The 14,505-nt window shown below is 41.5% G+C and overlaps 1 pseudogene; it reads left to right on the top strand.

Annotated features, from left to right (window-relative positions):
* Positions 1-12,849: 12,849 nt before the first annotated feature.
* LOC140721231 (peroxisomal membrane protein PEX13-like) lies at positions 12,850-13,671 on the top strand (annotated as a pseudogene).
* Positions 13,672-14,505: the final 834 nt, after the last annotated feature.

Raw genomic sequence — 14,505 nt, 5'->3', positions numbered from 1 at the left:
TTGTTGCTTTATCCCAAGGTCAACCCTTGCACTTAATCAACTCCTGCCCGGAGCTGCAGCTGGTGGAATTACTGAACATTCAACACTTTGTTACACAATACTATAAAGTATACACAAATTACACTGGGCAACTTCCTCAGAAATGTTTTTGTATATGATAATTTGTAATGATACAACTAAGCTAAAAATATTTTACTGTTGATTTTCATTTGTACACAGTGTCTGACACTTCTCACTTAAGTGTCCAATAATAATCAGCCAGCATTGATAGATTCCAGTTGCCCTGATACTGTTTCTCCATGACTGCAATGTCCTGGTGAAACCTTTCACCGTGCTCGTCAATGATAGGCCAAGATTTGCAGGAAAGAAGTCCAAATGGGAATGCAGAAAATAAATCTTTAATAACATGTTGCTCTTCATGGGTTTGTATACTTGAAGCATGTTGTCAATCAGCTGCACATAGTTTGGTGTTCTGTAGTTGCCAAGAAAAATTTCAACAACATCCTGAATACCTTCCATGGAATTTTCTCCGGTCCCACTAGAAGTTCTTCAAATTGCCTGTCGTTGATGATTTGTGGACCAAGAAAAATGCCTTCCTTAATCTTGGCGTCAGTTATTCTGACTTGAATTATGAATTGAAATAACAAATATCGACAATATTTTTAAAAATGGTGTATGATAGGGAAATTACTTAGTGATTTTCATCAGCAGCAGCCCAAAATGCATAAGATACACCCAAAGGTATTCAGAAAGTAACATCTTTGTTATCCAGTGTTTTCTGTTTTCTCTGCTGACTTCAAAGAGATCATGGAAAATTATTGGTCCCAGAACATCCTGAAGTAAGTTAAATTCACTGATTTTGGGACAATATCCGTTTACCAGGATGTTTGGACATCCTAAATGTTTCCTGCATCTGGGGTAGGTCAGGCTTTTTGTGAGATTTTATACATAGGTTACAAAACCAAGTGGATTACACAGAATCTCTGAAGAACTGAATAGCTGCAACTGGAGTATTGTAGTCACTTCTAGATTCAAAGCTAGGAAAAGGACAGGTAGGTTTAGATTTGGTTCCAAAAAGAACTACTATAATTTGAGCAATAATGAGGAAGTTCAAAGGGAGTCTTTTCCAGCTCCACAGAAGTGACTAGTGCTGTTCCACAGAGGTCTGTGTTGGGACTGCTTCTTTTTATGTTGTATGTCAATGATTTGGATGATGGAATTGATGGCTTTGTTGCAAAGTGTGCAGATAATACGAAGATAAGTGGAGAGGTAGGTAGTGTTGTAGAGGCAGAGAGGCTAAAGAAGGACTTTAATTAGGAGAATGGGCAAAGAAGTGGCAGATGGAATATAGTGTCGGGTAGTGTCTGATCATGCACGTTGGTAGAGGAAATACATACGTCGACTATTTTCTAAATGGAGAGAAAATTCAAAAATCTGAGGTGCAAAGGGAGTCCTTGTGCAGCATTCCCTAAAGGTTAACTTGCAGGTTGAGTCAGTGGTGAGGAAAGCAAATGCAACATTAGCATTCATTTCGAGAAGGACTAGAATATAAAAGCAAAGATGTAAGGTTGAGGCTTTATAAAGCACTGGTGAAGCCTCATTTAGAATGAGAACTGCTCACAATATTCATTTAGAATATTGTGAGCAGTTTTGGCCTCTAAGAATGGATGTGCTGACTTAGGAGGAGGTTCACGAAAATGATTCTGAGATTGACAGGCTTCTCATATGAGGACTGTTTGATGGCTCTGGGCCTGTACTCACTAAAATTCAGAAGAATGAGAGTGTAATCTCATTGAAAAATGTTGAAAGGCTTCGATAGAGTGGATTTGGAAAGGATGGGGGGGGGGGGAGTCTAAGATGAAAGGACACACACTCAAAAAAAAGGGATGTCCATTTAGCATGGAAGTGAGGAGGAACTTTTTTAGCCAGAGAGTGGTGAATCTGTGGAATTTGTTGCCACAGGTGGTTGTGGAGGTTAAATCATTGGGTATATTAAAGGCAGAGGTTGATAGGTTCTTGATTGATCAGGGCACGAAGGATTATGGAGAGAAGGCAAGAGATTGGGGCTGAGAGGAAAAATAGATCAGCCATGATAAAGTGATGGAGCAGTTTTGATGGGCCAAATGGCCTAATTTTGCTCCTATATCTTATGGTCTTATGTTCTTATGAACAGACAGCAAATTGAGGGAGCAGGAAAATGCACAGTAACACAACCATGATGGGCCAACAAGCCTTTCCCTGTGCGATACTATTTATGTTCACCCTTTCATGTAATGAATTTCATATCCTAATTGCTTCTTCACACCACACCTACATTGAAGGCCAATCATTTTGCACTGATGTTCATTGGTTCCCAACATCACAACCAATAGAAACAGTTTATTTAAAATCCACCTTGTCTGGATCCTTCATGATTTTAAATACTTACTGAATCATGTGATCAATCGAATCACAACCTGGCCTTCTTTGTTCTAGGTAGAACAACCCAAGATTTTCAGCTTTTTCATGTAATTTGACCATAGGATCATAAGATTGAAGATCAGAGTTAGGCCATTTGGCCCATTGAGTCTGCTCCACTGTTTCATCATGGCTGATGCATTTCCTTCTCAGACCTAATCTTCCTCCTTTGTCCTGTATCCCTTTATGCCCTGACTAATCAAGAATCTATCAACCTCTTCCTTAAATATATCAATAAATTGGACACCACAGCTGCCTGTGGCAAAAAATTCCACACACTCACCACTATCTTGCTAACAAAATTCTTCCTCCTCTCTGTTCTAAAGGGATGCACCTCTATTCTGAGGCTGTGTTCTCTGGTCTTAGATTCCCCCACCATAGGAAATAACTCTCCACATCAAATTCATCAAGGTCTTTCAGCATTTGATAGGTTTCAAAGAGGTCAGCTCGAATTCTTCTGAATTCCAGTGACTAGAGACCCAGAGCCATCAAATGCTCCTCAAATGACAGCCTTTCAATCCCAGAATCATTTTGTGAACCTCATTTCAACCCTATCCAATGTCACCACATCCTTTTTAGATTAAGAGCCAAAAATTGCTCAGAATATTCCAATGAGGCCTCACCAGTGCCTTATAAAGCCTCTCTCCAACATGAGCCTCTCTACAAGCCTCGTAAACATTGTTATTGTTATCTGCTTTGACCATCTGCAAGGTGATAAAGACAGATTCCATTAATCAGAAGGGATCTTATTCAGTATTTGAATGCTGCTCCCAAGAAGCCAGCATTTCTCAATGGACCGAAAGGCCTCCATCTGTGTTTTAATGATTCTCTGGAAAGATGTGTCAAAATTGTAGAATCATCAAAGCAACAGAAAAATGTTGTAGTTTGGTTTTTGAGGACATTTTATCTCAAATGCCAGCCGGATAATATGCCAGGAAATATTTGAAGTATGTTAGCACATTGGATTTTTTTCTTCTCCCTCTGTGAATTGCCTTCCATGTTAAAGCTGTTAAATAAGTTAGGGTGTTGTTTACTAATGTTATGCAAGTCACCGCTGCATTTCCAAATAGCCACAAGCTATAAATCTGCTCAATACATTTTTAAATTAGTGGTGGTAATTTTTAACTTTGCCTCAAAATAGAGCACAGATTTAGTAGTGCAGCCAGGACACCCAAAGCCATTATCAGAGGCACAGGCACCTCTTGCTGCTGCACAGCTCCAGCAACCCCGAATCAATCTGACCTTGGGCATTGTCTGTGTGGCGTTTGCATGTTCTCTCCATGGCTACAGGGTTTATGGATTCCTCCTGCATCCCAAAGACTGTCCACAATGTTGAGTCAACATTTTAACCTACTCTAAGATCAACCAAACCCGACCCTTCTACATAGCCGTGCATTTTTCTGCCTTCTATGGTCAAGGCAATTCTGTATCCACACAGCCAACTTTCCATTGGTCCATGCCTCCTGACTTTTTGAGTGAGCCTACCATGGGGAACCTTAACAAATGCACATACTGAAATCCATATACACCACATCCACTGCTCTACCTTCATCAATCTGCTTTGTCACATTGTCTAATAATTTAATCAGACTCGTGAAGCATGACCTGCCCCTCACAAAGCCATGATGACAATCCCTAATCAGACTATACTTCTCCAAATACTTGTAAATCCTGTCTCTAAGAATCCTCTCCAATAATCGCAACACTGCAGTCAGACTCACTGGTCTAATTCCCAGGCTCATTCCAACTCCCTTTCTTGAACAAGGGAATAATATTTGCTACCATCCAATCATTTGGTACTGCTCCTGGGGCCAATACGGCACAAAAGTCTTTGCTAAAGGTGCAACAATCTCTTCCCTTAAGCTCCTTAGAAACCTGAGGCATATCCCATAAACCCCAGACTGATCTATCCTATTGCTTTTCAAAAGTTCTAGAAATCCTCCTTCTTAACATTACCATGTTCCAGCATATCAGTCTGCTTTTGTCAGGGTCCGGTCCGGTCCAGAATCCGCGTTCCGGGTCTTGATCCGGTCCAGGTCAGTTGCCCCTCCCGTCACCCGTGAACTAGTTAGGACCCTCCTGGCTCAAGGAGGCACACCTTTGACTCATTGAGCTGCAGGTGTTTATAAGGGGCCTTGGGATTGGGACCAGGCGGGTGGTCGTTTTGTTCTGTTTCCTGTTTCTCCGCCGGCTCCAAACTCTTCTCTGTATTCTGTTATCCTGCCCGGGCTCAGATCCACTCCTCATCTACTCTATCTACCTGAACCCCAGCTCTACCCTTAAATGCCATGGCATCCCCATCCTGTCCTCCCCCTAGTACTTCAGTGTCTGCGTCCTGCGTTTGGGTCCATCCGGCCCCGTTCCTGACAGCTTTACACAGTCCTCATGAACATCAAGGACTCTCTCACTAGTAAATATTGAAGCAAAGCATTCATTAAGGTCCTCCCCTACCTCCTACGACTCCATGCTTATGTTTCCAGTCCTATCCCAAATTGGTCCTACCCTCACTCTGGTCATCCTCCTGTCCTTCACATACATGTAGAATGCCTTGGGGTTTTCTTTAATCCTACCTGCCAAAGCTTTCTCATGTCTTCTTCTAGGTCTCCTGTCCATTCTTCAGCTCCATCTTGGCTACCTTGTAACTCTCTTGAGTCCTGTCTGATTCTTTCTTCCTAAACCTTCAGTAAGTTTCTTTCTTTCTCTAGACTCATCTCTGGTCAACCATTGAGCGGATGCATGATCTTCCTCTCTCACGTAAGGAAATAAGAGTGAAAAACTATGTTCAGACAAGTGTCTGTACAGATGTGACAAAGTGATTTGGCCTTTTGTGATGGACCTGGTGAAATAGAGGGAACAAAATTAGGTTGTACTTTTGAGACTTCAGGAAGCTGAAAGCCCATAGCTGTACAATCAATGGCTGCACCACATAGGATATATATAAACTACCCACTTGTACATTGTGATCTAGGTATAATTTTCTTAGGTTTACCCCCTATCCATATACTGTACCTGTCAGAGTGTCTTTAAAATATGTATTTTGTTATTGTCAGATCTCAAATAACTATGAGATGGAATAGAGAAAGGAGATAGAGAGCCTAATGGCTCGGTGTCAAAACAACAACCTTACCCTCAATGTCATCAAAAGAGCTGGTCATTGATCTCACAAAATGGGATGGAGCCCATGCCTCTGTATGGTGCTGAGATGGAGATGGTGACAACTGAGAGTTTCATGTTCTAAAGAATAAACAGTGGTTGACCAGAGATGAGTCTAGAGAAAGTAAGAAACTTACTGAAGGTTTAGGGAGAAAGAATCAGACAAGACTCGAGAGAGTACAAGATGGAGCTGAAGAATGGACAGGAGACCTAGAAGAAGACATGAGAAGGCTTTCACAAGTAGGATTAAAGAAAACCCCAAGGCATTCTACATGTATGAGAAGGACAGGAGGATAAATAAACAAATAGCTTGTCCTGCCTTGCCAGCCTTATCAGCCTTGCCTTTCACCCAAAAGTAATATGATGTCCTTGAACACTTTTAAAAACCTCTTTATTCCTTGCAAGTAATCTCACCCAATCTACCTCTATAAATTCCACCCTAATATCTCCAGAAGTGGCCCTGCCCAAATTAAGACTTAAATTTGTTAACCAGTCCTAACTTTCTCCTTAACAATTTTAAAAACTAATTGAATTATGGTCACTGGTCCCAAAGTAACCCCACTTTCACTCCAGTCACTTGACCTAGCTACGAGGAAGTTACACACTCTTGAGTGCAGCCCTCTCTGTGTTGGTGAAGGGAGCTTGTTCATATTTTACTTAGTGATACAGTATGGTAGCAGGCTCCCTTGGCCCAATGAGCCCACCCCACCGATTACCGCTATCTGACTAATTAACCTAATGACCTGCATGACTCTGGAATGTGAGAGGAAACTGGAGTCACCACGAAAACCCATGCAGTCATGGGGAGAATGTACAAAATACTTACAGACAGCAGCAGGATTTGAGCTTGAACCACTGGCACTGTAACAAAGTTACACTAACTGCTACACCACCACACCGCTCTTTCTCAGAGACATTTAACAAATTCCATCCTGTAGCCCTTTGCACTATGAGTGACCCTGTCAATATTAGAAAAATATTCCCTCTAATACTGCCCTACTATTCTGCTGTTCAGAGAAATCTCAACAACTTTGGACGAAAAGGTATATTAAGTGGCATCTCATAGTATGAAAGGGGAATTTTATTGAGGGAGTTCCACAGTTTAGGGCTTTGGTAAATGAAGCTACAGTTGCTAATGCTGAACAATGACCAGGCAACAGGTCTGGGAATGGAAGCGTCAACAGAATGGAAGGGGAAAACTCATGGAGACATTTGAAAGCAAGGATCAGAATTTTTAAATCAAGCTGTGCTTTATCAGGATCCAGTGTTTGTAGAAGGATAATAAGACCATAAGACGTAGGAGCAGAGTTGGGCCACTTGGCTCATCAAATGTTCCGCCGTTCCATCATGGCTGATTTATTATCCCTCTCAACCCCATTCCCTTCCTTCTCCACGTAATCTTTGCCCTGACTAATTAAAAAACAATCAACTTCTGCTTTAAGTATACCCAATGACTTGTCCTCCACAGCGGTCTGTGGCAATGAATTCCACAGATTCATCGCCCTTTGGCTAAAGAAATTCCTCCTCATCTCTGTTCTAAAGGGACATCCTTGTATTTTGAGGCTGTACCCTATGGTCATAGACTCCCCCACTATTGGACACATCCTCTCAAATTCCACTCCATCTCGACCTTTCAATATTCAGTAGGTTTCAATGAGTTTACCCTCATTCTTCTAAACTCCAGTGAGTATAGCCTCTGAGCCATCAAACACTCCTCATACATTAACCTTTTCATTCTCAGGATCACTTTTGTGAACTTCCTCTGCAATCTCTCCAATGCCAGCACATCCTTTCTTAGAAAAGAAGCCCAGAACTTCTAGTCTTCTCAAAATGAATGCTAATATTATATTTGTCTTACTTATCACAGAATATAACAGGCAAATAGGACCGGTAAGGACTCAGGCTTGAGTACAAAGTTGTGCATCAGCTCAAGTTTACAGGTATTGGAGCAAATGTGACCAGCCAAGCAGGCAGTGGAGCAGCCATCTATAACTTCAATCTCATGTGTGTTACCACAGTTAGTTCGTGCACATATCCGAAGTTATAGCTGGGATTGCAACACATCTGCTTTGTGGTGCCTCTGTCTGACAAAATTACAAAAAATAACCATCAAATTAAAATCAAATTACTCTTAAACCACTGACACGTGTAAAACAATATTGCAGGACAGCCTTCATAACCCTTGCTGAAGTGTAATGATTCACTGACACAGAAATTTCATCCCGATTCTGACTGTACTAGAGTGGTTAAGGAATACCTCCTTCCCCTCCCCCACCTTTTTATTCTGGCATCTTCCCCCTTCCTTCTCAGTCCTGAAGAAGGGCCTCAGCCCGAAACATCAACTGTTTATTCATTTCCATAGATGTTGCCTGACCTGCTGAGTTCCTCCAGCATTTTGTGTGCGTTGCTAAGGAATTCAATTGTTCAATTTCAAATGAATAGATAGGTGTCAGGCCTTAAAAGAGTTTCACTGTTGCTAACATAATAGAATGCTATAAAACCCAAAGAGCATTCGGAGAGTGTTTTACCTTTAATCTCAGCAGGGAAATAGAATGTGTAAGCCAAGCTGGAAAGTAGGGATAAAAATGTATGACAGAGAAGCAACCTGGAATCGGGTCTGAGTAAGTGTAACATTAACACTCGGTGTGTTGCTATAACAACATTGAATGATCACATGCATATTTGAGTCCACGTGGTGAAGTTCTAAAGTCAGGCTGTTAGCGAGGGGTCTAGAGCACAAACACTATTTCTCAACAGGAGAGGAAGGAGGATAGGTCAACCTCCACTCCAAATGGTCACAGTACTGTATTGGCACAGGCCTAGAAATAGGTCACCTGGCTGCGTTTCGCTTGGGGAACAGTGCACAACGTTAAGGGGAAGGAAAGCAGCACAACATAGCAGGCTTAGTGCAATACACTGAAGGCTGCAGAGGAAATCTGATCTAGGGGTGGGGGAGGGGGTGATATGCAGAGAGTCTCTCTATGACACACATGGTGTCTGCAGAAGCTGTGCCAGGCAGTTTACAACTTCAAGCTTGTCATTGCACAGCTCTGGCCTCAAACGGTGCAATTTAGATGCTATTCCCTTCCACGATTAAAACCTGCTTCATTTTCATATGGGTCATTAGTACTTGCTATTAGAACACACTGCTTCTATTAACAGACTGGTTTTAATTTATAAATTTATTTAAGCAATGCAGATGCCACTAGCATTAGATTGCCAGACAGGGGAGAAGAAAAAAAACAATGGTTTTCCAAAGTGATTCCATTATTTTACTGCTCTGCAAATTCAGGGCCTTTTAATCTAGTTATAAACATTAAGGGCTTTTAATGCAATTTCACTTTGCTGCAGCACTAGACTATTGGGTGCAATTTAATTCCAATAACACCAGATGAAGTTCTTCACTAAATTTTGGAGCAGAGTTCAATGATCATTTCATTAACAGAAAATAAAACAAATTTTGAAGGATATCTGGAAAGCTATTACACAGCACGTTCCTCTCTGTTTCACTGTGAAGTCTGAGATTCAACCCCATCCAATGAGTATGACACCACTCTAACCACGATTTCTTTCATTCTTTCAAATGTCCGCCTTTGTTCCTTTTAGTTTTTTATTTCATTACCCAGAACATAATCAGTTTCAGAAACAGCAGAAGTAACTGTTATGTTTTCAGCAAATATGTTAAACTGTAACTATAATTATGGGATTAATGCACTCAGATATGCATAAGCAATAAGTTATTGATAACCAAGGCATCATAGAACCTAGGAAAATTCATGAGGATAGCCAATGATTGCAAGCACAGCCATGCTGCCCGAAGGTGTCTTCCTTCCAGGGGACCTCAGATTTCCTCGCCTAAGCAGTTCTTGTAAGAAGAAGGGTACTTTAATTTCCCCCTGGGCCACCTCCCCCTTCCCTTTCTCCTATTGTTCACTTCCCTCTCCTATCAGATTCTTTTGTCTCCAGCCCTGACCTTTCCCACCCACCTGGCTTCACCTATCATCTTGCAGCCAGCCTCCTTCTCCTCCCCCTACCTTTTTATTCTGGCATCTTCCTCCTTCCCTCTCAGTCCTGAAGGGTGTCAGTCTGAAACGTCAACTGCTTACTCATTTCCATGGATGCTGCCTGACCTGCTGAGTTCCTCCAGCATTTTGTGTGTGTTGCGTTGGATTTCCAGCCTCTGCATACTTCCCTGTGTTTGAGGTAACTTCAATTTCCATGGTTCAGACTTTTTATTGCAGTGTATCGGGGTGATCCTGAGTTCTCCAGTATAAATTAATCACAGTAGTATTAATGCAAATCAGAGATCTATAAAACGAAAAAAAAGCTCTGTGATGCATTTTGCACAGAAAATCTCAAACCATTTCACTCCAAAGACAGATCAGAACTTTAGATTAACTCTGCTTGCATCCCAGAAAAATGTCATACCAAGACTAAATCGCTGCATAAACTTTTATGCTAAAAGATTCACGCATTTTATTTCATGCACTTTTGCAAAAGTAATTCACTTGCTTCAGAAACCCAGCCAAGCGGATTTTAATCTGGATTTATTTACTTCCTACAAGAAGTCATCATGAAGCAGTAGAATATGATTGGGATTAGCTTGACTGGTATTTCTTGGACGGCATCAATACATAGGGCCTGAAGGCTGTTCTCCTGTGCTGTTCAACCATATCATTCTAATATTTGACTATGCTTATGACTCAAATCTTACTGTATATTCTAGGTTATCAGCCCAGTGGAGGTCGGAGACATTGGTGTCCCGCATGCGACTGTTCTAGGGCTCCTCCTCTTTGTGATTTTTATAGCTGACTTGGATGAGGAAGTGGAAGGTTAGCAAGTTTTCAAATGACACAGGCTGGTTGTGTTGTCTGACAATGGGACGTTGATAGGATGGAGAGCTGGGCTGAGAAGTGTTGGCACGTGGCCAAGTGGTTAAGGCTTTGGGCTGGCGATCTGCAGGTTGTTAGTTTGAGCCTCAGCCGAGGCAGCATGTGTGTCCTTGAGCAGGGCACTTAACCACACACTGCTCCTGCACGTTTATAGCCCAGTGGTGGCGGTTGGTGCAGTATGGACAAGACAAGACAAGAAGTGGCAAATGGAGTTCAGGCCAGTAAAGTGTGAAGTAATACACTTTGGATGGTCAAACCTGAAGACGGAGTACAGGGCTAATGGCAGATGTTGCCTTCCTGAGGCAGCGCCTTTGAAAATTTCCTCAGTAGTGGGGAGGAATGATGGAGCTGGCTGAGTCTACAGCTCTCTGCACCCTGAGGGAACTGGGGGCACAAGTATATCGCTCGCTGAAGGGTGGTGAAGAAGGCTTTTGGCATGCTGGCCTTCATCAGTCAGGACATAGAGTAGATAAGTTGGAATGTTATATTGTGATTGTAGAAGATGCTGGTGAGACTGCATTTGTAATATTTTGTGCATTTTTGGCCACCCTGATAAAGGAAAGATGTGATTAAACTGGAATGACTGTACAAGGATGTTGCCAGGACTTGTGAGACTGGGTGACGGAGAGTGATTGAAAAGGTTGGGACTTCATTCACTGAAGTGTAAAAGAATGAAGGATGGTCTTATAATTGTATATAAAATAATGTTTGTGTATAGGATGAATATGCACCGACTTTTTTCCCAAGCTTGGGGAATCAACAACTACAGGACATAGCTTTAGGGTGTCAGGGGAGTGATGTCTTTGGAAACTGAGGGGTAACTTTTTCATCCAGAGTGGCCAAGTACACAGGATGAGCTACCAGAAGGGGAGGTTGAGGCAGCCACACAAACAACATTTAGAAGGTATTTTGATAGATGCATAGATAGAAATGGCTTAGAAGGATATGGGACAAACACGGTCAAATGGGACTAGCTTGGATGGAAATTTTGGTTGATATGGACCAGCTGAGCCAAAGGACATGTTTCAGCACACAGTTACTCTACGACTTCCCACCTGCAATAGCTCATCAGCTAATGCACTGTGACTGCCCATTCAGTGTGCCAAATTAAAATTACAGTGGGATCTTGTCATGGCAAAGGATCCTGCCACAGTTTTTAAAAATAATTCTGGAAGCACTAGCAGGCCAGACAACATCTGGGGAAGGAAAACAGAGATAATGTTTCAGGTCAAAGAATGTTTATTAGTGACATGTATAGAAGGACATCTAAGTCCCTATGGACATCAACAGTACACAAGATGCACTGCCTTCATGTTACATGTACCAAAGGGAATGACCTCATATTTTTCTACATTACATTCCACCTGCCGTGTCCTTGTGTTCTTCCCTACCCTCCCAACATGCGCAAATCCATTCCTAGCTCTTTAATCCCCCTCTATATTCACAATCCCACCTAATTTAGGCAGAAGTTGTATTTTATATTTACACACAAATCAAGGATTCCAGGCACTGATCCTTGCCAATCTCCACCAGTTACGAGATGCCAAAAAATTCTATTAGTCACACATCAACCCACTTTGCTTCAAGGAGAACAAGCTTCAATCCTCCAATCTAATCTTCTAGCTAAAATCCCTCAAACCCAGAACCATTCTGATAAGTCTCCTCTACACTCTCTCATAGATCATCACTTCGTTTACATTTAGAATTGTGTTGTTGTAAATCTGCCCAAAAAGTCTGTTTTGTTAAAATGCATCATTTCTCATGTCACAGAATTAAATTCCATCTGCTAAATGTCTGCCTATCCCCCAACCTATCTATGCCCTGCCATAACAAACTGGCATCATCCTCACTATGTGCCATACCCCAAGTTGCAGCTTTGGCAAAATTTCAAATTTTACTCTTTACTTCAATATCCAAGACTTTTATATATACAATACTGTGCAAAAGTCTTGGGCACATATACAGTATATAGCTAGGGTGCTTTGGTTCATTAGTTAATTTTTATCCAACCTAACAATGACCTTCCTTTATTGAGAGCCTCATTTTAGTTAAGTAATGCTTTCAGAAGATCTGTATAGACCCTTCACCATATTTCTCAATTGCAGTGTCAAAAAAATCATTCAAGTAGTTGACCTATTCTTGATAAGTCAATGTCAGCTGAAATGTATTCAGTGTCAGCTTAACTTTTCCCCAACCAAAGTTAAACTGACCAGTCTGTTGTAACTGGAAATGATCTTTCCTGAACATGGTAAAAATCCATCTGTTATATTTGAAATTTATTACAAGCCTTCTTGTTTTCTTCATCTTCACTTTCCTTACAACATGGGATGTAAAGCATCCAGAGAAGATGACACTAAGCACAGAGAGATGTACCAGAGCATCAAGCCTATCAATTTTGTTGCCCATCAATATTGTTCATAGATTTCCTTCTGTTAATAGGATGCTAGATGCTACTTTTTCAGCAGTTTACAACAGTTTCAGAGCCATCTTGGAGTTGCTAGTCAGTTTTCCGGATGCATTTTCCTAAAGTTCTATCAGCATTTGCACTGATCTGAACTTTGAAGTAAATGTACAGGAAGCTACAGAAATTATTTGGTCTGCAGAATAACTTTGAGGTTGAGGAATTATGGACAGAGAGTGCTGGTTATGTGGTTTTAGCTGGAATTAAAGACAAGATACCTGAGTCAAGCCAATCCTGGTCTGATTTTTTTTGTGTGTTTTGTGTTTATTCTTGGAGGCCCTTATCTCATATGGAAATTATTCATCTCTGCTACTTCCGAATCCAAATTAACAAGTTGGGCAAATGGAAATGATAATCATATTGTTGCAAGAGCCAGAGTATGATTTCACTGCTGGGACAATTGGAGCGCTCTCATCCGTTCAAGTGATTTACCCAACCTGCCACCTAAACAACAACTGACTGAAGTACATGGATGGTTGCTGACCTGCTTGGACGACCGAACTACTAGATTAGTGCCAGACCAATTATGCCAGAATTTTAGGTAAATGGTTAAGCAGAAGGCAGGCGGATCTGGAAAGCAGCATCTACAGAGACAGGATGAACTCAACAGCTGCAGAAATGTCATTCAAAGAACAAGAGGCAGTCTTTGAACTTGCTTTCCCTGAAAAAACAAAACACAGTAAGGGTTCGACATGGGAGCATCCATAAATGCTGGGAAAGATAGAACCAGTGTCTGAAAATACCAATATTAATAGATCCTTCCCCATCAGCCTTCTGCTCTATTAAACTAAGTAAATAAATAGATAAATTGTGGACTCAGAATTGGCTTGTCCATAGAAGGCAGAGGGTGACCTTAGAGGGACCATATTCTGCCTGGAAGTTAGTGTCCACTGGTGTTCCACAGGGATCTTTGTGATTTTTATCAATCAGTTCAATGAAGAAGTGAAAGGGCCGGTTTAATAAGTTTGCAGGTGACACAAAGGTTGGTGGAGTTGTGGATAGGGTAGAAGGTAGTTGTAAGTTATAACAGGGACATTGACAAGATGTAGACATGAGCAGAAGAGTGGCAGATGGAGTTCAACCCAGAAAACTGTGAAGCGATTCACTTTTGAAAGTTGAATTTGAAGACAGACTACGGGGTTAATCCTTGGTAGTGTGGGGGAACAGAGGGATCTTGGAATCCATGTCCATAGATTTCCCAAAGCTGCCATGCAAGTTATTAGGGTTGTTAAGAAGGCATATGGTGTGTTGGCCTTCAGTACAGGGGATTGAGTTCAAGAGCTATGAAATAGTACTGCAGTTCTATAGAGCGCAAGTTAGACCAGATTTATAATATTGTGTTTAGTTGTAGTCACCTCAATAAAAATGTGGAAGCTTCAGAGAAAGTGAAAAGGAGACTTATCAGGATGCTACCCAGATTAGAGAGCATGCCTTATAAAACACGCACAAAATGCTGGAGGAACTCAGCAAGTCAGGTTGCACATCTTGAAATGAATAAACAGTCAACATTTCAGGCTGAGTCCCTTCCTCAGGACTGGAGAG

Source organism: Hemitrygon akajei, chromosome 1, assembly GCF_048418815.1.
Source record: "Hemitrygon akajei chromosome 1, sHemAka1.3, whole genome shotgun sequence".
NCBI lineage: Eukaryota > Metazoa > Chordata > Chondrichthyes > Myliobatiformes > Dasyatidae > Hemitrygon > Hemitrygon akajei.
The sequence above is the reverse complement of the archived record's forward strand: the minus strand, read 5'-3'. Positions and strand labels throughout refer to the sequence as shown.